The 25,867-nt window shown below is 43.2% G+C and overlaps 1 protein-coding gene across 3 annotated transcripts in view; it reads left to right on the top strand.

Moving 5' to 3' along the window:
* The window catches only part of LOC121541577 (leucine-rich repeat and immunoglobulin-like domain-containing nogo receptor-interacting protein 2), a 347,768-nt gene that overhangs the window by 176,285 nt on the left and 145,616 nt on the right, over positions 1–25,867 (top strand). The window lies entirely within an intron of this gene.

Below are 25,867 nucleotides of genomic sequence, written 5' to 3'. Positions count from 1 at the left end.
GATCATGAGAACGGTGAGGAATCAGCCCAGAACTACACGGGAGGATCTTGTCAATGATCTCAAGGCAGCTGGGACCATAGTCACCAAGAAAATAATTGGTAACACACTACGCCGTGAAGGACTGAAATCCTGCAGCGCCCGCAAGGTCACCCTGCTCAAGAAAGCACATATACAGGCCCGTCTGAAGTTTACCAATGAACATCTGAATGATTCAGAGGAGAACTGGGTGAACGTGTTGTGGTCAGATGAGACCAAAATCGAGCTCTTTGGCATCAACTCAACTCTCCGTGTTTGGAGGAGGAGGAATGCTGCCTATGACCCCAAGAACACCATCCCCACCGTCAAACATGGAGGTGGAAACATTACGCTTTGGGGGGGGTTTTCTGCTAAGGGGACAGGACAACTTCACTGCATCAAAGGGACGATGGACGGGGCCATGTACCGTCAAATCTTGGGTGAGAACCTCCTTCCCTCAGCCAGGGCATTGAAAATGGGTCGTGGATGGGTATTCCAGCATGACAATGACCCAAAACACACAGCCAAGGCAACAAAGGAGTGGCTCAAGAAGAAGCACATTAAGGTCCTGGAGTGGCCTAGCCAGTCTCCAGACCTTAATCCCATAGAAAATCTGTGGAGGGAGCTGAAGGTTCGAGTTGCCAAACATCAGCCTCGACACCTTAATGACTTGGAGAAGATCTGCAAAGAGGAGTGGGACAAAATCCCTCCTGAGATGTGTGCAAACCTGGTGGCCAAATACAAGAAACGTCTGACCGCTGTGATTGCCAGCAAGGGTTTTGCCACCAAGTACTAAGTCATAGTTTTGCAGAGGGGTCAAATACTTATTTCCCTCATTAAAATGCAAATCAATTCATAACATTTTTGACATGCGTTTTTCTGAATATTTTTGTTGTTATTCTGTCTCTCACTGTTCAAATAAACCTACCATTAAAATTATAGACTGATCATGTCTTTGTCAGTGGGCAAACGTACAAAATCAGCAGGGGATCAAATACTTTTTTCCCTCACTGTAGCTTGGGTGTCAAGCAGCAGCTTGTTATGTGGATATTCCCCTAGACATACCATAGTTCTTATACAAACCCCATATCTAGTATGATTCACTTCACCACCAGGCCTGTCCACAATAGTGATAAAATGACCCTTTGTTGTACCGCAAATTGCTCAAGTGTTAGTGAATTATGATTCACAATCCTTCCCGATCAGCAGTCGTTTATCTCAGTGTAAATGTGAGTGGCTGGTCCGCATGAGTGACGGCTAATGACTGACTGGTAATGAGCTAGAGAGGCCATAGTTGGAGGGATGGCAGAGCACTCTTGTGAACAGTGACTTGGCCATTAGGAGATGCATCTTTGCCCAAGCAGAAGTGCACCGCTTAATTGGTTCAGTTCATCATGGCCTAACAGCTTCATTTGGTGGCAGGTCAAAAGATGGATGGGGGGTTGTGTGTGTGTTGGGGGTGAAGAATGGAAGGATGTTGCACGTGGCTGAGGGTGCTGTTGTACAGTGCATTCGGAAAGTATTCAGACCCCTTCCCTTTTTCCACATGTTGTTACGTTACAGCCTTATTCTATAACGGATTAAATTACATTTTCCTTATCAATCCACACACAATACCCCATAATGACAAAGCGAAAGCAGGTTTTTAGAATTTTTGTAAATATATTAAAAATAAAAATCGTGTTTACTTACGTTTTCAGACCCTTTGCTATGAGACTCGAAATTGAGCTCAGGTGCATCCTGTTTCCATTGATCATCCTTGAGATGTTTCAAAAACAACAACTCTACCTGTGGTAGATTCAATTTATTGGACATGATTTGGAAAGACACACACCTGTCTATATGAGGTCCCACAGTTGACAGTTCATGTCAGAGAAAAAAAATATATACAGTGGGGAGAACAAGTATTTGATACACTGCCGATTTTGCAGGTTTTCCTACTTACAAAGCATGTAGAGGTCTGTAATTTTTATCATAGGTACACTTAAACTGTGAGAGACGGAATCTAAAGCAAAAACCCATTGTATGATTTTTAAGTAATTAATTTGCATTTTATTGCATGACATAAGTATTTGATACATCAGAAAAGCAGAACTTAATATTTGGTACAGGAACCTTTGTTTGCAATTACAGAGATCATACGTTTCCTGTAGGTCTTGACCAGGTTTGCACACACTGTAGCAGGCATTTTGGCCCACTCCTCCATACAGACCTTCTCCAGATCCTTCAGGTTTCGGGGCTGTCGGTGGGCAATACGGACTTTCAGCTCCCTCCAAAGATTTTCTATTGGGTTCATGTCTGGAGACTGGCTAGGCCACTCCAGGACCTTGAGATGCTTCTTACGGAGCCACTCCTTAGTTGCACTGGCTGTGTGTTTCGGATCGTTGTCATGCTAGAAGACCCAGCCACGACCCATCTTCAATGCTCTTACTGAGGGAAGGAGGTTGTTGGCCAAGATCTCTCGATACATGGCACCATCCATCCTCCCCTCAATACGGTGCAGTCGTCCTGTCCCCTTTGCAGAAAAGCATCCCCAAAGAATCATGTTTCCACCTCTATGCTTCACGGTTGGGATGGTGTTCTTGGGGTTGTACTCATCCTTCTTCTTCCTCCAAACACGGAGAGTGGAGTTTAGACCAAAAAGCTGTATTTTTGTCTCATCAGACCACATGACCTTCTCCCATTCCTCCTTTGGATCATCCAGATGGTCATTGGCAAACTTCAGACGGGCCTGGACATGCGCTGGCTTGAGCAGGGGGATCTTGCGTGCGCTGCAGGATTTTAATCCATGACGGCGTAGTGTGTTACTAATGGTTTTCTTTGAGACTGTGGTCCCAGCTCTCTTCAGGTCATTGACCAGGTCCTGCCGTGTAGTTCTGGGCTGATCCCTTACCTTCCTCATGATCATTGATGCCCCACAATGTGAGATCTTGCATGGAGCCCCAGACCGAGGGTGATTGACCGTCATCTTGAATTTTCTAATAATTGCGCCAACAGTTGTTGCCTTCTCACCAAGCTGCTTGCCTATTGTCCTATAGCCCATCCCAGCCTTGTGCAGGTCTACAATTGGATCCCTGATGTCCTTACACAGCTCTCTGGTCTTGGCCATTGTGGAGAGGTTGGAGTCTGTTTGATTGAGTGTGTGGACAGGTGTCTTTTATACAGGTAACGAGTTCAAACAGGTGCAGTTAATACAGGTAATGAGTGGAGAACAGGAGGGCTTCTTAAAGAAAAACTAACAGGTCTGTGAGAGTCGGAATTCTTACTGGTTGGTAGGTCATCAAATACTTATTTCATGCAATAAAATGCAAATTAATTACTTAAAAATCATACAATGTGATTTTCTGGATTTTTGTTTTAGATTCTGTCTCTCACAGTTGAAGTGTACCTATGATAAAAATTACAGACCTATACATGCTTTGTAAGTAGGAAAACCTGCAAAATCGGCAGTGTATCAAATACTTGTTCTCCCCACTGTATATATATATATATATATATATATATATATATATATATGAGGTCGAAGGAATTGTCTGTAGAGCTCCGAGACAGGATTGTATCGAGGCACAGATCTGGGAAAGAGTACCAAAACATTTCTGCAGCATTGAAGGTCCCCAGGACCAGGTTTGGAACCACCAAGACTCTTCCTAGAGCTGGCCGCCCAGCCATACTGAGCAATCGGGGGAGAAGGGCCTTGGTCAGGGAGGTGACCAAGAACCTGATGGTCACTGTGACAGAGCTCTAGAGTTCCTCTGTGTAGATGGGAGAACCCTCCAGAAGGACAACCATCCTTGCAGCACTCCACCAATCAGGCCTTTATGGTGGAGTGGCCAGACGGAAGCCACTCCTCAGTAAAAGGAACAACAGCCCGCTTGGAGTTTGCCAAAAGGCACCTAAAGGACTCTGACCATGAGAAACAAGATTCTCTGGTCTGATGAAACCAAGATTGAACTCTTTGGCCAGAATGCAAAGTGTCACTTCTGGATGAAACCTGGCACCATCCCTACGGTGAAGCATGGTGGTGGCAGCATCATGCTGTGGGGATGTTTTTCAGCTGCAGAAACCGGATCGAGGGAAAAATGAAAGGAGCTAAGTACAGAGATATCCTTGATGAAAACCTGCTCCAAAGCACTCAGGACCTCAGACTGAGGGCGAACGTTCACCTTCCAACAGGACAACAACCCTAAGCACACAGCTAAGACAGCACATGAGTGGCTTTGGGACAAGTCTCTAAATGTCCTTAAGTGGCCCAGCCAGAGCCAGGACTTGATCCCGATCGAACATTTCTGGAGAGACCTGAAAATAACTGTGCAGCGACGCTCCCCATCCAACCTGAGAGTGCTTGAGAGGATCTGCAGAGAAGAATGGGAGAAACTCCCCAAATACAGGAGTGCCAAACTTGTAGCGTCACACAAAAGAAGGCTGTAATTGCTGCCAAAGGTGCTTCAACAAAGTACTGAATAAAGGGTCTGAATACTTATGTAAATGTGATATTTCTGTTTTTCTTTTTATATGGATTTGCTAAAAATTATAAAACCTGTTTTTGCTTTGTCATTATGGGGTATTGTGTGTGTATATTGATGAGGAAAAAAACAGTTGAATTCATTTTAGAATAAGGCTGTAACATAACAATATGTGGAAAAAGTCAAGGGCTCTGAATACTTTCCGAATACACTGTATGTGGGTGATGAACGTCCGGAGAGGCAGTTTATGTGAGGCTTCACTGTGCTGCATGCTAAACATGCTGAAACAATGGGAGGATGAACCGCAAGCACAAGGCTATGTGGGTCTCCAGTGTAGCCTAAAGCATTTGCAAGTTGTGAAGTCACTAGGCTATATCTTCCAATCAAAAAAGTATTGATATTTGATTTACCTGTGAGAAATAATGCTTGGATAGCTTGTTCTCATGCTGGCACATTATACTAGGTTAGGTTGTTTGTATGTTGTTGTATAACATGCCAAGGGAACACAGCCAAATCAAAGTTTTAACATAGTGCACATCATGTAGTACAACCAGTTTAAATAAACACATCATGATGTTCATCACTTCTTGTGGGGAACGGAGGGAAATTAGGCAGTTTTGTATTTTCTGCTAGTTTTGATTCCAAATGAAAACAGCAAATGACTGTGATGATAGGTATTCAAAACGATATATATCTTCATTTGTTCTGGAAAGGAGCTGCTATGCTTGCTTTCACAAACCATGCCATTAACAGGGCAGATGTTGGGATTAAGTGTTCACACTTCCACCCACACACCACCTGACGCATTAAACACTAAACAGCTTCACCAAAACACTCTTTAGCCTGTGTTTTTATACAGACACATTTGGTCTGAAGAACTTCTGCGTGAAAATGTTTTTATGCACTCAGCAACAACAGCAAGCTTCAATAACTGGCGTAAATGGAATACCTATAGAATTTCACGTGTGACAAAGCTGAACGAATCCTGTCAAATATATGCTGGATTGTAAAAAAGCAAACAATTTTGTTTGGCTCTTGGCGTGTGACGAGTTACAGTATTTATTTGATGCAACTTTATACTGTCTGCACACCCCAAATAGTGTTTAACTGTAGTTTAAGGGCACTGCAACAATGACAATCATAGTACGATTATGACACCAATAGGCATATCATGCAAAAGTCCCATTTCACTGTCATCTCCATTCACTGTGGTCGCATTCCAGTCCAACTACATTACGGATGTTGCATTGCATCAACAAATGATTACATGCCTGGTCATCGACTGAGCAGTCGGGCATCAGATTGCTACATCATCTGATGTGGTTAGTTATATCTTAAACATCTATCCAGGCATTGTGAGATCTGGCATGCATCTGCAATGCAAAGCATACACAACATGACTGCAGTGCAAAGAAACTGTCAGGAGAGCCACAAAGCCAATGAGTGAGGGGGGTTTTCTTGGCATCACTTGGAACCCTGTGCTAGAGAACTGTTCTTTGCACTGACCTCCACAACTGGGCCCTGGGCATGCGAGCAGCAGCAGTTGCATCAGAGGTGAAAGGACTGGGAAGAGCCAGTCAATCCTGCAAGCCACAGCCACCCCCTAGCTGGAACTCCAGCAGCTCTCCTATTAAATACAACTTTTATGTAGACCCAACACTTCTTTGAGATTCACCCACAAAGGATCATAAAGCCAAAAGGTCAACATTTGCTAAAACATTTCAAATTGCATATTGCATCTCAATCTCCTTGAGGCACGTTATTTTACACATGAAGACGATCGTGTGGTGTACAGAAAATGTGCTGTGGTGGTGGTACAGGATAACATGATTCTACAATGTGAAACAATAGCTGTGATGTAAGTTATCGTGTGGGATCTAATTACAGGATATTAGCACACTGACAGTTGGTTCGTGCACAAAAACAACAGGCACCTACTCTGCTGCTGCTATGTTGCAGAAAACAAACTCAGGTATTTTTCTGTCAGTGCTCCCTATCCCAACGGTACTAGCTACACAGCGGTTTTGCCCCACAGGCAGGTGACCTATTTTCCTGTGTTAAATGGAGAATGGAAGCAGCTAGTGTTTAAAAAGAGGGGGAGATGAGGGGGAGGGTTATGATCGTCTCCTTGATTGGGCCCAGGCTCTGGATTAATTACCCCCTACCAGAACCCGATCCCGTGCTGTGAGCGTGACACTTCTGCCTCCGTGGATCAATAATGCATTTTTCTGTCTCAATTAATTTGCATACGGGCCCTCGAACTGGCGTCATTGTCTCCCGCGAAAGTGCAGGAGACACCTAATACCCAGGGTGCAACACTCTACCACCGTCCTCCCCTCCCGTCGACTCCCATCCCCTCCCCTCCCTAATGTTGGCTGACAAATTGATTCTTTCTTAATGTGCTGGGTGAAGAGAGAAAATAATCTTCTCAATTGAGAGAGACGTGATAGGGTGGCGCATGTTGAATTAAGCTTCGGGGGGGTTTCATATTCCTGTTCTGTTTGGGCGAGGTAACAGAGCTACGTTGGCCTTTGGATGGTTATTCCACAGCATTGGGAAATGTTAAGGTTAAAACTTAAAGAGTATAAATGTGCTAGCATACAACTCAGGACAGTGTTAGCATGGAGTCAAGCATTGGGCCATGAACGGATGGTGTGAAAAAAGATCAGGCTAACATGTAACAGAGGTAGGTCATTCGATCCTGTGTGATTTATCTAGTCTGTGTAGAGTTTTGCATGGAAAGGAGAGACGTTTTTTGGGACAATATACTGGTGGCTTGTGGAGCGTGTGGTTTTGTAGATCACCTTGTAAATAAATAAATAATATGCCATTTAGCAGACACTTTTATCCAAAGCAACTTACAGTCATGCGTGCATACATTTTTGTGTATGGGTGGTCCCGGGGATCGAACCCACTACCCTGGCGTTACAAGCGCCGTGCTTACCAGCTGAGCTACAGAGGACCCTAACTACTCTCGCCAATGTTAACCTAAAGACTTTAACACGCTGGACAAATGACCTGGAATGGCTTGTCCTCGCAACATGCTGTTATTTTTCTATACCATGAGTATTTACAATATACTGCATTTTTTATGACGTTTTCTACTACTATTTAGATGGTAGTAAAGTTCAGTTTACATTTACATAAAACTCAGTTCACATTTACATAACTCAGTTTACATTGACATAAACCTCAGTTATAATTATATTAAACTCATGTTTGTCATTGTATTGTTTTGTCCTATACTTATTATATTATATTTACAGTTGAAGTCGGAAGTTTACATACACTTAGGTTGGAGTCATGAAAACTGGTTTATCAACCACTCCACAAATTTCTTGTTAACAAACTATTGTTTTGGCATGACACAAGTAATTTTTCAACAATTGTTTACAGACAGATTATTTCACTTATAATTCACTGTATCACAATTCCAGTGGGTCAGAAGTTTACATACACTAAGTTGACTGTGCCTTTAAACAGCTTGGAAAATTCCAGAAAATGATGTCATGGCTTTAGAAGCTTCTGGTAGGCTAATTGACATCATTTGAGTCAATTGGAGGTGTACCTGTGGATGTATTTCAAGGCCTACCTTCAAACTCAGTGCCTCTTTGCTTGACGTCATGGGAAAATAAAAATAAATCAGCCAAGCCCTAAGAAAAAAAATTGTAGACCTCCACAAGTCTGGTTCATCCTTGGGAGCAATTTCCAAACGCCTCAAGGTACCACGTTGATCTGTACAAACAATAGTACACAAGTATAAACACCATGGGACCACGCAGCCGTCATACCGCTCAGGAAGGAGACGCGTTCTGTCTCCTAGTGTTTAACTTTGGTGCAAAAAGTGCAAATCAATCCCAGAACAAAGGACCTTGTGAAGATGCTGGAAGAAACAGGTACAAAAGTATCTATATCCACAGTAAAACAAGTCCTATATCGACATAACCTGAAATGCCGCTGCTCCAAAACCGCCATAAAAATGCCAGACTACGGTTTGCAACTGCACAGATCATAATTTTTGGAGAAATGTCCTCTGGTCTGATGAAACCAAAATAGAACTGTTTGGCCATAATGACCATCGTTATGTTTGGAGGAAAAAGGGGTTGGCTTGCAAGCCGAAGAACACCATCCAAACCGTGAAGCACGGGGGTGGCAGCATCATGCTGTGGGGGTGCTTTGCTGCAGGAGGGACTGGTGCACTTCACAAAATAGATGGCATCATGAGGAAGGAAAATTATATGGATATATTGAAGCAACATCTCAAGACATCAGTCAGGAAGTTAAAGCTTGGTTGCAAATGGGTCTTCCAAATGGACAATGACCCCAAACATCCTTCCAAAGTTGTGGAAAAATGGCTTAAGGACAACAAAGTCAAGGTATTGGAGTGGCCATCACAAAGCACTGACCTCAATCCTATAGAACATTTGTGGGCAGAACTGAAAAAGTGTGTGCGAGCAAGGAGGCCTACAAACCTGACTCAGTTACACCAACTCTGTCAGGAGGAATTGGCCAAAATTCACCCAACTTAGTGTGGGAAGCTTGTGGAAGGCTACCCGAAACGTTTGCCCAAGTTAATCAATTAAAGACAATGCTACCAAATACTAATTGAGTGTATGTAAACTTCTGACCCATTGGGAATGTGATTAAATAAATAAAAGCTGAAATAAATCATTCTCCCTACTATTATTCTGACATTTCACATTCTTAAAATAAAGTGGTGATCCTAACTGACCTAAGACAGGGAATTTTTACTAGGATTAAATGTCAGGAATTGTGAAAAACTGAGTTTAAATGTATTTGGCTAAGGTGTATGTAAACGTCTGACTTCAACTGTATAAAGCAGTTGTGTGTTTGCAGTATGCATGCAGATTGACTCGCCCACACATCGGATTGTCAATATTTGGGTCATGGGTATGCAACTCTTACACTATGAGATCCGGGTCCTGATGGTTTTCTGTTCTTCCTGATAAGTAAATGAACACACCTGGTGTCTCAGGTCTAAATCAGTCCCTGATTAGAGGGGAACAATGAAAAACCGCAGTAGAACTGGCTTCGAGATCCAGAGTTGAGTTTGAGGGATGTACGTCATCAGAGCATTCCCTTTGAATGATTTCCGTGACCATATGTAATGCATGTGGCAAAATGTTGCACATAATAATGTCTAAATTGATATATCATGTGAAAGAAATGCTATAACCACCCGCCAGCCACATCTATCTAAGTGGATGGTTCACTATTGTTTAGACATGTACTGTACAGTTGAAGACAGAAGTTTACATACACTCAATTAGTATTTGGTAGCATTGCCTTTACATTGTTTAACTTGGGTCAAATGTTTCGGGTAGCCTTCAACAAGCTTCCCACAATAAGTTGGGTGAATTTTGGCCCATTCCTCCTGAAAGAACTGGTGTAACTGAATAAGGCTTGTAGGCCTACTTGCTCCCACACGCTTTTTCAGTTCTGCCCACAAATGTTCTATAGGATTGAGGTCAGGGCTTTGTGATGGCCACTCCAATACCTTGACTTTGTTGTCCTTAAGCCATTTTGCCACAACTTTGGAAGTATGCTTGGGGTCATTGTCCATTTGGAAGACCCATTTGCGACCCAGCTTCAACTTCCTGACTGATGTCTTGAGATGCTTCAATATATCAACATAATTTTCCTTCCTCATGATGCCATCTATCTTGTGAAGTGCACCAGTCCCTCCTGCAGCAAAGCACCCCCACAGCATAACGATGGTCATTATGGCCAAACAGTTCTATTTTTGTTTCATTAGACCAGAGGACATTTCTCCAAAAAGTACAAACTTTTCTATGGCGGTTTTGGAACAGTGGCTTCTGCCTTGTTGAGCGGCCTTTCAGGTTATGTCGATATAGGACTTGTTTTACTGTGGATATAGATACTTTTGTACCTGTTTCCTCCAGCATCTTCACAAGGTCCTTTGCTGTTGTTCTGGGATTGATTTGTACTTTTCGCACCAAAGTATGTTCATCTCTAGGAGACAGAACACGTCTCCTTCCTGAGCGGTATGACGGATGTGTGGTCCCATGGTTTTTATACTTGTGTACTATTGTTTGTACAGATGAACGTGGTACCTCCAGGCGTTTGGAAATTGCTCCCAAGAATGAACCAGACTTGTGGAGGTCTACAATTACTTTTTCTGAGGTCTTGGCTGATTTTATTTTTATTTTCCCATGATGTCAAGCAAAGCGGCACTGAGTTTGAAGGTAGGCCTTGAAATACATCCACAGGTACACCTCCAATTGACTCAAATGATGTCAATTAGCCTATCAGATGCTTCTAAAGCCATGACATCATTTTCTGGATTTTTCCAAGCTGTTTAAAGGCACAGTCAACTTAGTGTATGTAAACTTCTGACCCACTGGAATTGTGATACAGTGAATTATAAGTGAAATAATCTGTCTGTAAACAATTGTTGGAAAAATGACTTGTGTCATGCACAAAGTAGATGTCCTAACCGACTTGCCAAAACTATAGTTTGTTAACAAGAAATGTGTGGAGTGGTTGAAAAACGAGTTTTAATGATTCCAACCTAAGTGTATCTAAACTTCAGACTTCAACTGTACACATGTTCATGAACTACAATAGATAGCCGTAATCATCCCCAGACACACCTAGCTAGCGAACAGTACACTTTAACTTGCAATGAAAATGACTTCCTGACAAAATTAGAAACGTATAATATCGGAAAATGTAGCTAGACTCTTACCCGTATACATGGATGAACACTTCATGGCAGACTGGAACCACTTTAACTAGATATGAAGTCCTTTGTCTTTTCCGTTTTGTTTGTAGCTAACTACAGCTTGTTTGGTCCGTTGTGTCAAGTCACTCTGGTTCACATTGGCATGTGCAGAAAGTAGTCCATCACAACTTTTTCCATTGATCTTTGTGGATAGCACCTGCTTAATTAAGGGCAGTATTGTTGCTAAAGGGGCAGTAGCAACACTTTTGCAGTTCTCCATGGCTTACATTATATCTTTCAAAAAAGCTGCGGTTGCAAGGATAATCTACACATACTGATCAGCTCATGTTATAGACAGAAGCGTGCTACATGGCAGACCAATCTCTCTGGATTTCTGTGGCTAAACCAACTAGTCTTGTAATTTAACGTTTTTATTCGTATTTACAGATGGCATACACATTTGTTATTAAGGCACATGAAAGTTCACATGTTCCAGCAGGCATTTCTGCAAATAAATACGCATTTTGATACAAAAAAAAACATTACGTTCAAATGCCTCTCCTGTGAAGTAATGATGTACGACATTCGCCTAGCTTCTTGAAACGGGTCATATTTCAGATGAATGTATTCAGTTGTGCAACTGACTAGGTATCCCCTTTCCCTTCCCTAATAACTCATGAGCCACTCATGCATTCATAGGATCAACTTTTTTAGATAAAATACTTATTACCAACAACTGGTGTTGCTTCATAAAGCACTGCACAGAATACTAAGAATACCAAGTCATTATCGGAGGCCTAAGCTTTATAACATCTCATCAACGTCTCTCCAGACAATTTGGGGAATGACATCATCATCGTGCACCCAGGAGAATGCTGAGCCAATTAGTTAGCTGCATGACTTCTGGCGAACTTCTGGTGAACCAACAAAACCCCTTCTGGAGAGAAAAGCCTATTAATTTAGCCCCAATGTACTTGGGCAACCCAACTTCACTTAAAAGCAGCGGCTGATTATTTAAATATTTTATCATACTCTCTGTTATTCTAAGGTAGCATCCTAAAATTAATTGCTTACTAAATGTCTTTCTAGGGAGTTTTTCCTAGCCACTGTTTTTCTACATCCGGTTTTAGGCTGGGTATCTGTAAAGCACTTTGTGACAACTGCTGATGTAAAAAGGGCTTTATCCAATCAATGGAGAGTCGAAACAGCAGGTCCGGGACAAGTTGAGAGAGGTTGAGAGAGGTAGAGAGAGAGAGGAATTATACCAGATAGGACAGACTGACCCTAGCCCCCATACATAGACTACTGCAGCATTCATACTGGGGACTGAGATAGGGAGGGGTCTGGGGACACTGTGGCGGTGCGACCGCATATAGGGTATTACAAAAGGTTAAGATTAGATCCTTGGTTAGGTGGTTAAATTGTTCTCCTCAATCATGTTGGAAAAGTAGGCTGATCGAAGCTAGTTTCTTGTGACAATTTTAGTTAAATTTTTAGCGGTGCGATCGCATCTAGTGTATTACGCAAGGTTAAGTTTAGATCCTCAGTTAGGTGGTTAACAGATTTTTGTACTCCGACATCTTTGGGTAGGTGGAGGGAGTCTGGAAGGGCATCTAGGTATCTTTGAGTTGTCCGAGAACTTATAGCGCTGCTTTTGATAATCCTTGGTTCTGGTCTAAGTGAATTATTTGTTGCAAATGGAATAAGATGGTGGTCCGATAGTCCAGGATTATGAGGAAAAACATTTAGATACACAATATCCATGGGACAAAACTAGATCCAGGGTATGATTGTGGCAATGTGTAGGTCCTGAGACATGTTGGACAAAACCCACTGAGTCGATGATGGCTCAGAAAACCTTTTGGAGTGGGTCTATAGACTTCTCCATTTGAATATTGAAGTCACCAAAAATGTGAATATTATCTGCCATGACTATGAGGTCCGATAGGAATTCAGGGATCTCAGTGAGGAAAGCTGTATATGCCCCAGGAGGCCTGTAAACAGTAGCTATAAAAAGTGATTAAGTAGGCTGCATAGATTTCATGACTAGAAAATGCAGTAATTTGTTTTTCCGTAAATTGAAATTTGTTGTTGAAATTTGTTGTCATAAATGTTATCAACACCTCTGCCTTTGTGGGATGCACAGGGAATACTGTTGTAACTAGGAGGAGAGGCCTGATTTAGCGCAGTAAATTCATCAGGCTTAAGCTATGTTTCAGAGGCCAGTTACATCAAATTTATGATCAGTGATTAATTCATGACTGCCTTGGAAGTGAGGGATCTAACATTAAGTAGTTCCATTTTGAGATGTGAGGTATTATCACAATCTCTTTCATTAATGACAGGAATGGAGGAGGTCTTTATTCCACTGGTTGGATCCAAGATGGCGTAGCAGTGCGGTCGCGGTTTTATTCATTGTCCTTGTGTAAATATCCCGTTTCTTGTTTTTTTGTCTATTTTGTATATATTTCTCAATTTTTACTTTTCATTCTTTAACTAAATATACTTTCCTGCAACCCGCCTCACCCAACGTGGAAAGGATTCTATTATTTCTTTATAACTTTCATCAAGAACCTTAAGCTGAAACTAGTGTAGCTGCAACTGAATGGCTACTTGCTATTAGTCACCGTTAGCGTCTTCACCATTGTCCGTGGCCTACACTATCCACCAGCCAGTTCTAGCTCTAGCCTGGACAATTCGTCGGCCAGTCTGCACAGCGTGCTATCGACCCAGAGCTTATTGGACTTTCTGCCGGAATCACTGGACCCTAGCGCCGGATCATCGCAACCAGCTAGCTAGCTGCAACCTGTTGTTGGCTAATTACCATTGCCCTATAGCAAGCACCAGTTAGCCTTGAGCTAGCCTCAGGCCCATCTCCCGGCTATCTACCTCTCTGTCAACCGGACGGGACCTCCTAGTGTTGACACTGAGCCCCGCCGATCCAACACGACTGGTTTGCCGACGAAATCGTCTGATGTGGTTTCAACAGGCTTCCCGTTGCGACGACCACGAAGATCATCTGCCAGCCCCGGCCCGCTAGCACACGCAAACTACAACTGTGCTCCCTGCTAGCTGTGCTGAAGCATCAATTTGAACTGCTCTCGGACTCACATATTGCTGTTCACTGGACCTTATGATCACTCAGCTGCACAGCTGTTGCCTGCTGGACTGTTCCTTTACACGGTACCCTGTCCTGTTTATTCTGTTTAGCCTCAGCCCAAACGTTATCGCAATTACCAGTTGTTGTCTTAGCTCTCTCTAATAACACCTGTGATTGCTTTATGCCTCTCTCCCATGTCAATTATGCCTTGCCTATTGCTGTTTGGGTTAGATCTTATTATACAATTTCACTGTAGAACCCCTAGTCCCTCTCAAACTGCCTCAAATAGTTCCTTTGTTCCACCCCCATACACGCCGAGACCGGCTCAATCGGGTGCCTCCAGTGATGCTATCTCTTTCATTGTTACCCAACGCTTAGGGTTACCTGAACTGTACTCATATCCTTCCATATCCTTTTCTGTACATAATGCCCTGAATCTTTTCTACAACGCCCGGAGAACTGCCCCCTTTATTCTATGTACCCAACGCACTAGAAGACCAGTTCTTAAAGCCTTTAGTCGTATCCTTATTCTAGTCCTCCTCTGTTCCTCTGGTGATGTAGAGGCTAACCCAGGCCCTGCAGCCCCCAGTATTACTCCTACTCCCCAGGAGCTATCATTTGTTGACTTCTGTAACCGTAAAAGTCTTGGTTTTCTGCACGTAAATATCAGAAGCCTCCTTCCTAAGTTTGAGTTATTCACTGCGTTAGCACACTCCGCCAACCCTGATGTTCTAGCAGTGTCTGAATCCTGGCTTAGGAAGGCCACCAAAAATTCTGACATTTCCAGATAGATAGATAGATAGAACTGCCAAAGGGGGTGGAGTTGCAATCTACTGTAGAGATAGCCTGCAGAGCTCTATCATACTATCCAGGTCTGTGCCCAAACAGTTTGAGCTTCTACTTCTAAAAATCCACCTTTCCAGAAATAAATCTCTCACTGTTGCCGCTTGCTACAGACCCCCCTCAGCCCCCAGCTGTGCCCTGGACACCATATGTGAATTGATTGCCCCCCATCTATCCTCAGAGTTCGTACTGCTTGGTGACCTAAATTGGGATTTGCTTAACACCCCGGCCATCCTACAATCTAAACTAGATGCCCTCAATCTCACACAAATTATCAATGAACCTACCAGGTACAACCCTAAATCCGTAAACATGGGTACCCTCATAGATATCATCCTGACTAACTTACCCTCTAAATACACCTCCGCTGTCTTCAACCAGGATCTCAGCGATCACTGCCTTATTGCCTGCGTCCGTAACGGGTCCGCGGTCAAACGACCACCCCTCATCACTGTCAAACGCTCTCAAAAACACTTCAGCGAGCAGGCCTTCCTAATTGACCTGGCCCAGGTATCCTGGATGGATATAGATCTCATTCCGTCAGTAGAGGATGCCTGGTTGTTCTTTAAAAGTAATTTCCTCTCAATCTTAAATAAACATGCCCCATTCAAAAAATACAGAACTAAGAACAGATATAGCCCCTGGTTCTCCTCAGACTTGACTGCCCTTGACCAGCACAAAAACATCCTGTGGCGTACTGCATTAGCATCAAATAGCCCCCGTGATATGAAACTTTTCAGGGAAGTTAGGAACCAATATACACAAGCAGTTAGGAAAGCAAAAGGCTAACTTTTTCAAACAGAAATGTGCATCCTGTAGCACTAACTCCAAAAAGTTTTGGGACACTGTAAAGTCCATGGAAAATAAGAGCATTTCCTCCCAGCTGCCCACTGCACTGAGGCTAGGAAACACTATCACCACCGATAAATCTACAATAATCGAGAATTTCAACAAGCATTTTGCTACGGCTGGCCATGCTTTCCACCTGGCTACCACTACCCCGGCCACCAGCTCTGCACCCTCCGCTGCAACTTGCCCATGCCCCCCCGCTTCTCCTTCACACAAATCCAGACAGCTGATGTTCTGAAAGAGCTGCAAAATCTGGACCCCCTACAAATCATCTGGGCTAGACAATCTGGACCCTTTCTTTCTAAAACTAGCCGCCGAAATTGTCGCAACCCCCTATTACTAGCCTGTTCAACCTCTCTTTCGTAACGCCTGAGATCCCCAGAGATTGGAAAGCTGCCGCGGTCATCCCCCTCTTCAAAGGGGGTGACACTCTAGATCCAAACTGTTACAGACCCATATCCATCCTGCCCTGCCTTTCAAAAGTTTTGAAAGCCAAGTTAACAAACAGATCACCGACCATTTCGAATCCCACCGTACCTTCTCCGCTATGCAATCCGGTTTCCGAGCTGGTCATGGGTGCACTTCAGCCACGCTCAAGGTCCTAAACGATATTATAACCGCGATCGATAATAGACAGTACTGTGCAGCCGTTTTCATTGACCTGGCCAAGGCTTTCGACTCTGTCAACCACCGCATTCTTATTGGCAGACTAAATAGCCTTGGTTTCTCAAATGACTGCCTCGCCTGGTTCACCAACTACTTCTCAGATAGAGTTCAATGTGTCAAATCGGAGGGCCTGTTGTCTGGACCTATGGCAGTCTCTATGGGGGTGCCACAGGGTTCAATTCTTGGGCCGACTCTTTTCTCTGTGTATATCAATGACGTCGCTCTTGCTGCTGGTGACTCTCAGATCCACCTCTACGCAGACGACACCATTTTGTATACATCTGGCCCTTCATTGGACACTGTGTTAACAAACCTCCAAACGAGCTTCAATGCCATACAACACTCCTTCCGTAGCCCCCAACTGCTCTTAAACGCTAGTAAAACTAAATGCATGCTCTTCAATCGAACGCTGCTTGCACCCGCCAGCCCGACTAGAATCACTACTCTCGGCGGGTCTGACTTAGAATATGTGGACCACCACAAATACCTAGGTGTCTGGTTAGACTGTAAACTCTCCTTCCAGACTCACATTAAGAATCTCCAATCCAAAGTTAAATCTAGAATCGGTTTCCTATTTCGCAACAAAGCCTCCTTCACTCATGCTGCCAAACATGCCCTCGTAAAACTGACTATCCTACCGATCCTTGACTTCGGCGATGTCATTTACAAAATAGCCTCCAACACTCTACTCAGCAAATTGGATGTATTCTATCACAGTGCCATCCGTTTTGTCTCCAAAGCCCCATATACTACCCACCACTGTGACCTGTACGCTCTTGTTGGCTGGTCCTCACTACATATTCGTCGCCAAACCCACTGGCTCCAGGCCATCTATAAATCACTGCTGGGCAAATCCCCGCCTTATCTTAGCTCATTGGTCACCATAGCAACACCCACCCGTAGTATGCGCTCCAGCAGGTATATCTCACTGGTCATCCCCAAAGCCAACACCTCCTTTGGCCGCCATTCCTTCCAGTTCTCTGCTGCCAATGACTGGAACAAATTGCAAAAATGAAGCTGGAGACACTTATCTCCCTCACTAACTTTAAGCATCAGTTGTCAGAGCACCTTACCGATCACTGCACCTGTACACAGCCCATCTGAAATTAGCCCGCCCAACTACCTCATCCCTATATTGTTATTTATTTTGCTCATTTGTACCCCAGTATCTCTATTTGCATATCATCTCTTGTACATCTATCATTCCAGTGTTAATACTAATTGTAATTATTTTGCACTATAGCCTATTGATTGCCTTACCTCCATAACTTGCTACATTTGCACACACTGTATATATATTTATTTCTGTTGTATTTTTGACTTTGTTTTGTTTTACCCCATATGTAACTCTGTGTTGTTGTTTTTATCGCACTGCTTTGCTTTATCTTGGCCAGGTCGCAGTTGTAAATGAGAACTTGTTCTCAACTGGTTAACCTGGTTAAATAAAGGTGAAATAAAAATAAATAAATAAATAAAAAGGTGAACACCGCCATGTTTTAGTTTTGCCCAACCTCGTTCTCAATGGGGAAAACTGAGCTGACTACACTGACTGTGCTAGGGGCATACTCAACTAAGCTGGCAGGCTGGCTAACAGCCTGCTGCCTGGCCTACACCCTATCTCATTGTGAAGCTAGAGGAGTCCTGTCTATGTTGATAGATAAGATGAGAGCACCCCTCCAGCTAGGATGGAATCCGACACTCCTCAGCAGTCTAGGTTTGGTCCTGTTTGTGGGTGAGTCCCAGAAAGTGGGCCAATTATCTACAAATTATATATTTTGGGTGGGGCATAAAACAGTTTTCAACCATCGATTGAGTTGTGCAAGTCTGCTGTAGAGCTCATTACTTCCCCTAACTTGGAGGGGGCCAGAGACAATTACTCAATGCCGACACATCTTTCTAGCTAAGTCACACGCTGAAACTATGTTGCACTTGGTTACCTCCGACTGTTTCAACCTAACATTGTTGGTGCCGACGTGGATAACAATACCGCTACACTCTCTACACTCACTAGTTTTAGCCTCCGCCAGCACCATCTTCAGATTAGCCTCTACGTCGGAAGCCCTCCACCCAGGTAAACAGTGTATGATTGCTAGATGATTATTTTTATGTCTAATATTGCAGGTAATGGAGTCGCCAATGACTAGGGTTTTCAATTTATCCGAGCTAATGGTGGGAGGCTTCGGCGGCTCAGACTCCATAACGGGTGGAGGAGAGACCTGGGAAGGCTTGGGCTCTGACTCCGAATCGTTGCTTAGTGGGGAAAACCGATTTAAAGTTTCTATCAGCTGAATGAGCGACTCCGGTTGAGCATGCCGACAGCATTTCTTTCCAGAAGCCATGAGAAAATTGTCCGGCTGCGGGACTGTGCAGGGGGTATTAACACTACTACCTGTATTTACTGGTGGCACAGATGCTGTATCATCCTTTCCTACACTTAAATTGCCCTTACCTAACGATTGTGTCTGAAGCCGAGCTTGCAACTCAGCTATCCTCACCATAAGGCGATAGTTCTCCTGCATATAATGAGTACAGCAACTGCAATGAGAAGGCATAATGTTACTTAGATTTGGCTGGTGGAGGTCCTGCAAGTCCATGTCTAGATAAAGCATCCAGGGTGAAAGATTTCAATGAAAAAAGTAGAGTGAAGACAAAACTAAAAGTTGGTAAACTCATTAAATACAGAGTTTGATTAAACGGTTCTTATAAGGAAAAAGCAGGTAGCCAAGTAGCAACAAACAAACAAAACACAAAGCTATATTGTGATCCCAAATAGACTTTATCTCAGGAAGAATGCTTAACAGATTATGAGCAGCAGAAATTAAAACCATTCTAACCATGAAGGTATCATTGAACCATTTAAATTCACAACCTGCAATGCTGCACCTAAATCAATGGCCATATTACCCTTTACTATTGGCATTATTCCATGGCAATAAAAATGTCCAGATGAACAGAATTGTATTTGTTATTAAAATGCCCAAAATGTATGCACTCACTAACTGTAAAGTCGCTCTGGATAAGAGCGTCTGCTAAATGACTAAAATGTAAAAATGTAAATGGCGCGCTAATAAATAATTCAGTTGAATGGTGTTCTTGGACTGGATATGTGTCCACTGAAGCAGTTGTTACAGTAACTGATAGATGTGATAATAAAATTAAAATGTGATAATAACCCAGATTTCTATGACATTGTTGTAACTGACCATCATTGCATGGCGATAATGTGGATCCAATCAGGGGAAATGCCTATCATTGATCCATTAATCCGTGGCTAATCCCCTTAGCAACAACATGAGCAGAAATCTGCTTATCAGCCTAGTTACATGTGGTCACTGGTGATTAGGACCTGGAAATGCCAGAAACATGTCACAATGTGTGTCATAGGTCTAAAGAAGAAAATGTTCCCTTATGAAGAGTGCCTTGGTCCTCCTTTCTTTTTGATGTTCCTTTGTGGTTCCTAAAAAACTTTTTTTAACATCCACCAATGACAGCAAGAGACTTCGGCCGATTAGAAAGTGTCACCAAAATGCTTGGCCAGTGTAACATGTTTTCCTTCCAGTCTAAGGTCATAGTGGCCTGATAAGATGCATGTTGGCATCAATAGTCAGGGTTAATAAGGTGGCTAATGACCTTAACGACCACACTAATGAATGTAATGTGTGGGATAGGAGGACACCGCGGCAGACTCCCCTTGATTCAAAGAACTGATGGCGTGGCCCATTATTTATAGTGATATTTGGTTACATAAATACCAACTTGGCCCGCCGGTTCAAATGGTCTATTACTACTGCTTTAACCAGATATTAACTAGTTACTCTGAAGACCTTATCGACATGTTGCACTGAGTGTTATGCAACATCATCATTTAAGATGCAGGGTTTCTGAGTGTCGTAACTGCACGTCTAACCTACATTACATGTTTGCTATTGTTTAAATTAGTATGATATGTTAGTATTGTGTTCTTAGAATGAAAAGTAAGATGTGTTGCTAAACAGCACTGGGCTCTGGGCTGAATCTGGGGACATAACCCTGAGGGGGACTCGGGGAAATGAATAAGCCCTTGTAACGCAACACCTCCATTGAGAATGTTGAATGGAGAGTGCGGTCTTCTCTCATTCTTGTAGTGTGACCTTTTCAATTCCCTTCTGCTTTGGGACTAGCTACTCCCACAGCAGTCGTTGAAGAGAGCAGGGACACAGTAAAGAGACCTCTGTATAATGTTATGTCTCCATTTACACTCAACACATACCAGTAGAGATAGCTCTGTATAGAGCTAGTCGCTCCGTAGTTTACCTCCAGACAAGCACTGTGCTAACTTTATTAAATATGTCATTTTCTTCAGAATAAGGAGCTATGAATGTTTCGATCAGCAACCTATGTTTTGGTATTTATGTACAAACGACCTATCCCCAAGTGGCGTGGCTTACTGAAAACAGAACGAATCAGGCTTAGGTCATTGCTTGAAGTCCTAGACTGCTGAATCCTGCCTCTGTAACTAAACTTGTCTTCAGGCTCAAAGAGGATGTTTTTGTCTGACTAGGAAACGTATCCCTGACAACCAAAATGGAGTCTACCTCCAAGAAGGACTTGTTTTTGTAGGCCTAGAGGTGTTACAACATAATAGAATTCAATTAGATGTGTTACAGTGGGTTGTTGGGGTCATAGCACTGCAGTAATCCTAACTGTGAAACACAGAGATGACCAGACTTTGCAAACAGAGTCCTTGCTTTCACTACGGTAGTTAGCACTCAAGCCTAACAAAATACCCTATAAAGCAAATTAGCATTTTGATTTGAGACACAATACTGCTGGTGACTGCGTTGACCTTGACGGTGTGAAATAATAGGGTAGCATGTAAAATAGCTTCACAGTAAACATACTTCCATCCCTTGTCCCAAACCCTAAACTATGTCTTACTGTAATCATATTCATACCGGGATGCCCACATTACAAATTCCAACCAAAAAGATTACTGCTCTGATTTCTCTGACAAGAACAGGGAGAGCCACCACTTCAAACGCATTAGGGAGTCTTTCCTTTCTCTCTGAACCCTCTTACAGGGGGTTATTGCTTGAAACCTATTCTCAGACCTATTCCGTGCCTCAACAAGGATAACAGTAGAGGGATTGATCTCTGTCATGTCGTGATTACCTCTCACACGCAGATACTGAATATAATCTCCGTATTCTAGACATCTACTGTATGCACACGCTGATTGCACAAATAGCCCCTAGCGAAACCAATCACCATCAACTTCTCTACTTGTCAACAACCGGGGGGCAAGCACCACGGCTGAAAGCCACACGTCATCCCCAAAGCCCCCATTAATATCAGAGACTTGACTAGACACTGTCCGGGTTCCTCGCTCTCTCGCTCTCTCTCTTTACCCTCTCTGGGTGAGGCTGGTAAATCAATCCCACTCAGCCACTGTGCCCTGTGCTTTATCATCTATGTTCAAAATGCCTTGTTCCTGATGTGGAATTACAGAATGGCTCCTCATTCTCCATGGTTACTTGCCAACAAGCTCTAAGTTATAGATTATGTACCACTGCCGAGTGGAAAATGGAGTGCAGTTCCTATTTGGGATGGGAAAGTAAAACGAAAAACTGGATACTTGCCCTCTAAAGGCGTCCGCATACATAGGTTCGGTTTGCTCCTAGCAGAACCCAGCTAGGCAAAGCGATCGTCTGTGCTTGCGTATTCCCTAAAGACCTAAAAGCGACAATATTACTGTTGTTAGTCCCTCTTGCGCCACCATAGCAACAACATAACTAGAAACACTTCCCTAAAGTAGTAAATCAAGAAATCAGTCATTAATTTTGAAGTTTTTGCCGAGGAGGCCTTAGTCACCCAGGTGTTTTGTGCAGTATTTGTGCATGAAAACTAGTCGTCTCTCCTCGAATGACAACAAACACTTCATGTTCCCACTCCTACTAGGAGTAGTACTGTTGACCAATCACTGACGAAGGGCCATAAACTTTGGCTACCAAACTTTGACTTGCCTCAAGAAAAATGTTGTGTGCACGAACAGCCTAAAACATCCCTGCCGAACACCAAAACGAACAAAAACGTCACAAAATGTTGTCATAATTATGCGCACACTGTTTTGACTGGGAAGCATGTGACAGGCTTAGCTGCACTTGTATGATGAAAATAGCATTGGTGGCCTCCCGAGTGGCGCAGCGGTCTAAGGCACTGCATCGCAGTGCTTGAGGCGTCACTACAGACCCAGGTTCGATCCCAGGCAGTGTCACAACCGGCCGTGACCAGGAGTCCCATAGGGCAGCGCACAATCCGGATTAGGGGAGGGTTTGGCGGGGGGGCTTTACTTGGCTCAACGCTCTCTAGCGACTCCTTGTGGCAGGCCGGGCGCCTGCAGGCTGACGTCAGTTGAACACATTGGTGCAGCTTGATTCTGGCTTGGGCAGGTGTTAAGTAGCGTGGTTTGGCAGGACATATGACTCGACCTTCGCCTCTCCTGAGCCTGTTGGGGAGTTGCAGTGATGAGACAAGATTGCAATTGGGAGGAAAATAAAAGAAAATAGCATTGGGGAGTAGACATGGATTTAACTATTTGAAATCATTCAAATTATTTGAGCGCTTAATCATGTCTGCCTGGAGTGCCATATGGGTGGGGCTTGCAGTTCTGGAACTACTATTGGTCCATTAGATTTGGGCTCCCGAGTGGCACTGCATCTCAGTGCTTGAGGCGTCACTACAGACCGCCTGGCTCAATTCCAGGCTGTATCACAACCGGCCGTGATTGGGAGTCCCATAGGGCGGCGCACAATTGGCCCAGCATCGTCCGGGTTTGGCCGGTGTAGGCCGTCATTGTAAATAAGAATTTGTTCTTAACTGACTTGCATAGTTAAATAAAGGTAAAATAAATATATAAATTAAGCTAGGCAAGCTCAAGAAAGCACAGATAAAGTGAATTTTTTTCAAATAGTATGTGAACCCAGAGCTGTTGGTGACCTTTGTTTCTTCCTGTACAGTGGTGTTCCACCAGCAGTGAAAACATGATGGGTAGATGAGTGACAGAGCCATTGCAAGGTGTTGTGTGAGCCTGAACATAGAATGAGATTGCCTCAACTGACAAGTGTCTCACTTCATGGTAAATCGGACTCAAAAAGTAAGCTCCTCTCTCTCTTGAGTAAACAAATATCAACATACCAGCTGTCATTAACCATTGTTTCTACAAAGTGTTACATGTACATGGGGTGTGCCTTCTGACTTGAAACTCTATTCATATAAAATAGCTATTGTAATTGAATAAGATATGGCCAGCCCTCCAATTGAGATAATTCTGCAAAGCAATATGTTATCTGAAAAAAAAGTGCATGTATTATTTGAAATAGCCATAGAATGCAGCGCATGAAGCTGTAAGCCATTGTTAGTATCTGGATGGTTACTGTTTAATAAACTGACTCTGGATTCAATGGCACCGTTATGAGAAGAGATCTGGCCCAAAGAGAGAAAATAATATATTTTTACTCTGGAGTGTTTGGAGACTGGGCATAAAACAAATGAAGCATGCTTATTGATTGTCATTTTGCTAGCTTCAGCTTCCCGGGGAACTATGAAAGGTCTCCTTCCTCTATCAGCTGACATGGCTCATTGTTCACTACGAGCTAATAAAGAGCTTTACTGGCACCAGCATTTATTCTCTAAGGCTCATAAAAATTGAGCCCATTTTGCATGCAAACAGGGATGATCGAAGGTACTACCACTCGTATGCATTCAGGGAATATTTGATATTTGGGTATGCATTATTATGATATGTAGGGGTGGTTTTGAGGAAATACACTAGGGACTCCATATTCAATCAAACCTGATGACCAAGTTTCCAGGAAAAGACAACAATGCAATTATTCTTGTACTCCAAGAATGCACGTTTTGATCGGTTAATTCAACTGGTCAAAGCAATATTGACAGTGTCAACGTTTTAAGCAAAGGCAAACTCAGCTTCATATTCAATCAAGAATGCAATATCTTGCTATGCAGGAGAGCTGATCTTTTTTATTCTGGAAAACTGCTAAACAAATTTGATTGACTAGGAATGTTCGTTTGGTACAGTCTTTATCAGCTTTTGATGTTTTTAATAAATGTACCTTTAGAGGAAAACGCAGCTTCCTCTTCACTGGTGCTAGGAACAGTTCAATGCAACATTTGAACAAACTAATAAAAACAAATTTCCTTCTTGACATTTGCTATTATTATTTGCTCTATCAATTTAGGCTGACCTTTAGGCTGACCTCCCTTGGATTTCGCTGCTGTGTACTGCAACCACGTATAATCTGCATCTGAATCAACAGTTACAGCAGAGCTACAGCTGGATCTCAGAGGGCGCAAAGGCCAAGGTTAATGTTCTGATCTGAGCAGAGAAGGTCGGCCACAGAATCTGCATTTTGGCTCCTGCGTCATCAAAGCAAACCTGAAACTCCTGTAAGGCTGTGTTGTTTACAATGCCCGCTCGCTGCCCTCATGTTGTTCTGAGGGGTGAATACCACCTGCAGGTGTAATCGGTGACCTGACCTTTCAAGTCCATTTCCTGCAAATAATGATAATCACCTCCTCACATTCTCTCCTCTACAAGTCCTCATTAGCGTGGTCAAATGACGAGGCACGCTTGAGCACTAGCTGCCATATAGTCCGGGTCGTTGGGATTCCAATTTTTCAGTCTTTGCAGGCATTTTTCTTGTACTTATCAAGTATTGTGTTTTTCTTGGTTTCAGAGACAGGGAGTTCTGCCTTGGTTTCCAGTCTAGTGGATATGTTCTTTCTGTTTCCTTCTTGATCTATCTTATCCAACTTGGTTTAGAAGACTTCAACACGGTTACATAAATTATGCATTTAGAAACCAGTCCAGTTGAGAATACGTAATGCCAGTGGCTATGCTATGCTATGCAGCTGCCTGTGCTTTCCCCACTAGTATTATGCTTGGATCAGCAGTGTAAGAGGCACTGCAGTACTGGACGTGTTAGAGGCTGCGTGAAAGGCTCTCTAGGTGTAACATACCTCTTTAAATCTGATGAGCTCACATGAGACCGGACGGTTGTGGATCATTCGGCTAAATTAGAGCCCCAGGAAAACCCTCACTGCTAATGGGGAGATCTAAGCCCAACATGCATACATTATCTGACAGAGAGATTCCTAATTATTCTGAAGAAAGATATTACTACTTGACACTGCTTGATTTGATATGACTGGAGTCTGGAGTCATGC

The sequence above is a fragment of the Coregonus clupeaformis genome, chromosome 3, assembly GCF_020615455.1.
Source record: "Coregonus clupeaformis isolate EN_2021a chromosome 3, ASM2061545v1, whole genome shotgun sequence".
Taxonomy (NCBI): Eukaryota; Metazoa; Chordata; class Actinopteri; order Salmoniformes; family Salmonidae; genus Coregonus; species Coregonus clupeaformis.
Note: the sequence above shows the minus strand (reverse complement) of the source record. Positions and strands in the feature narration are given on the sequence as shown.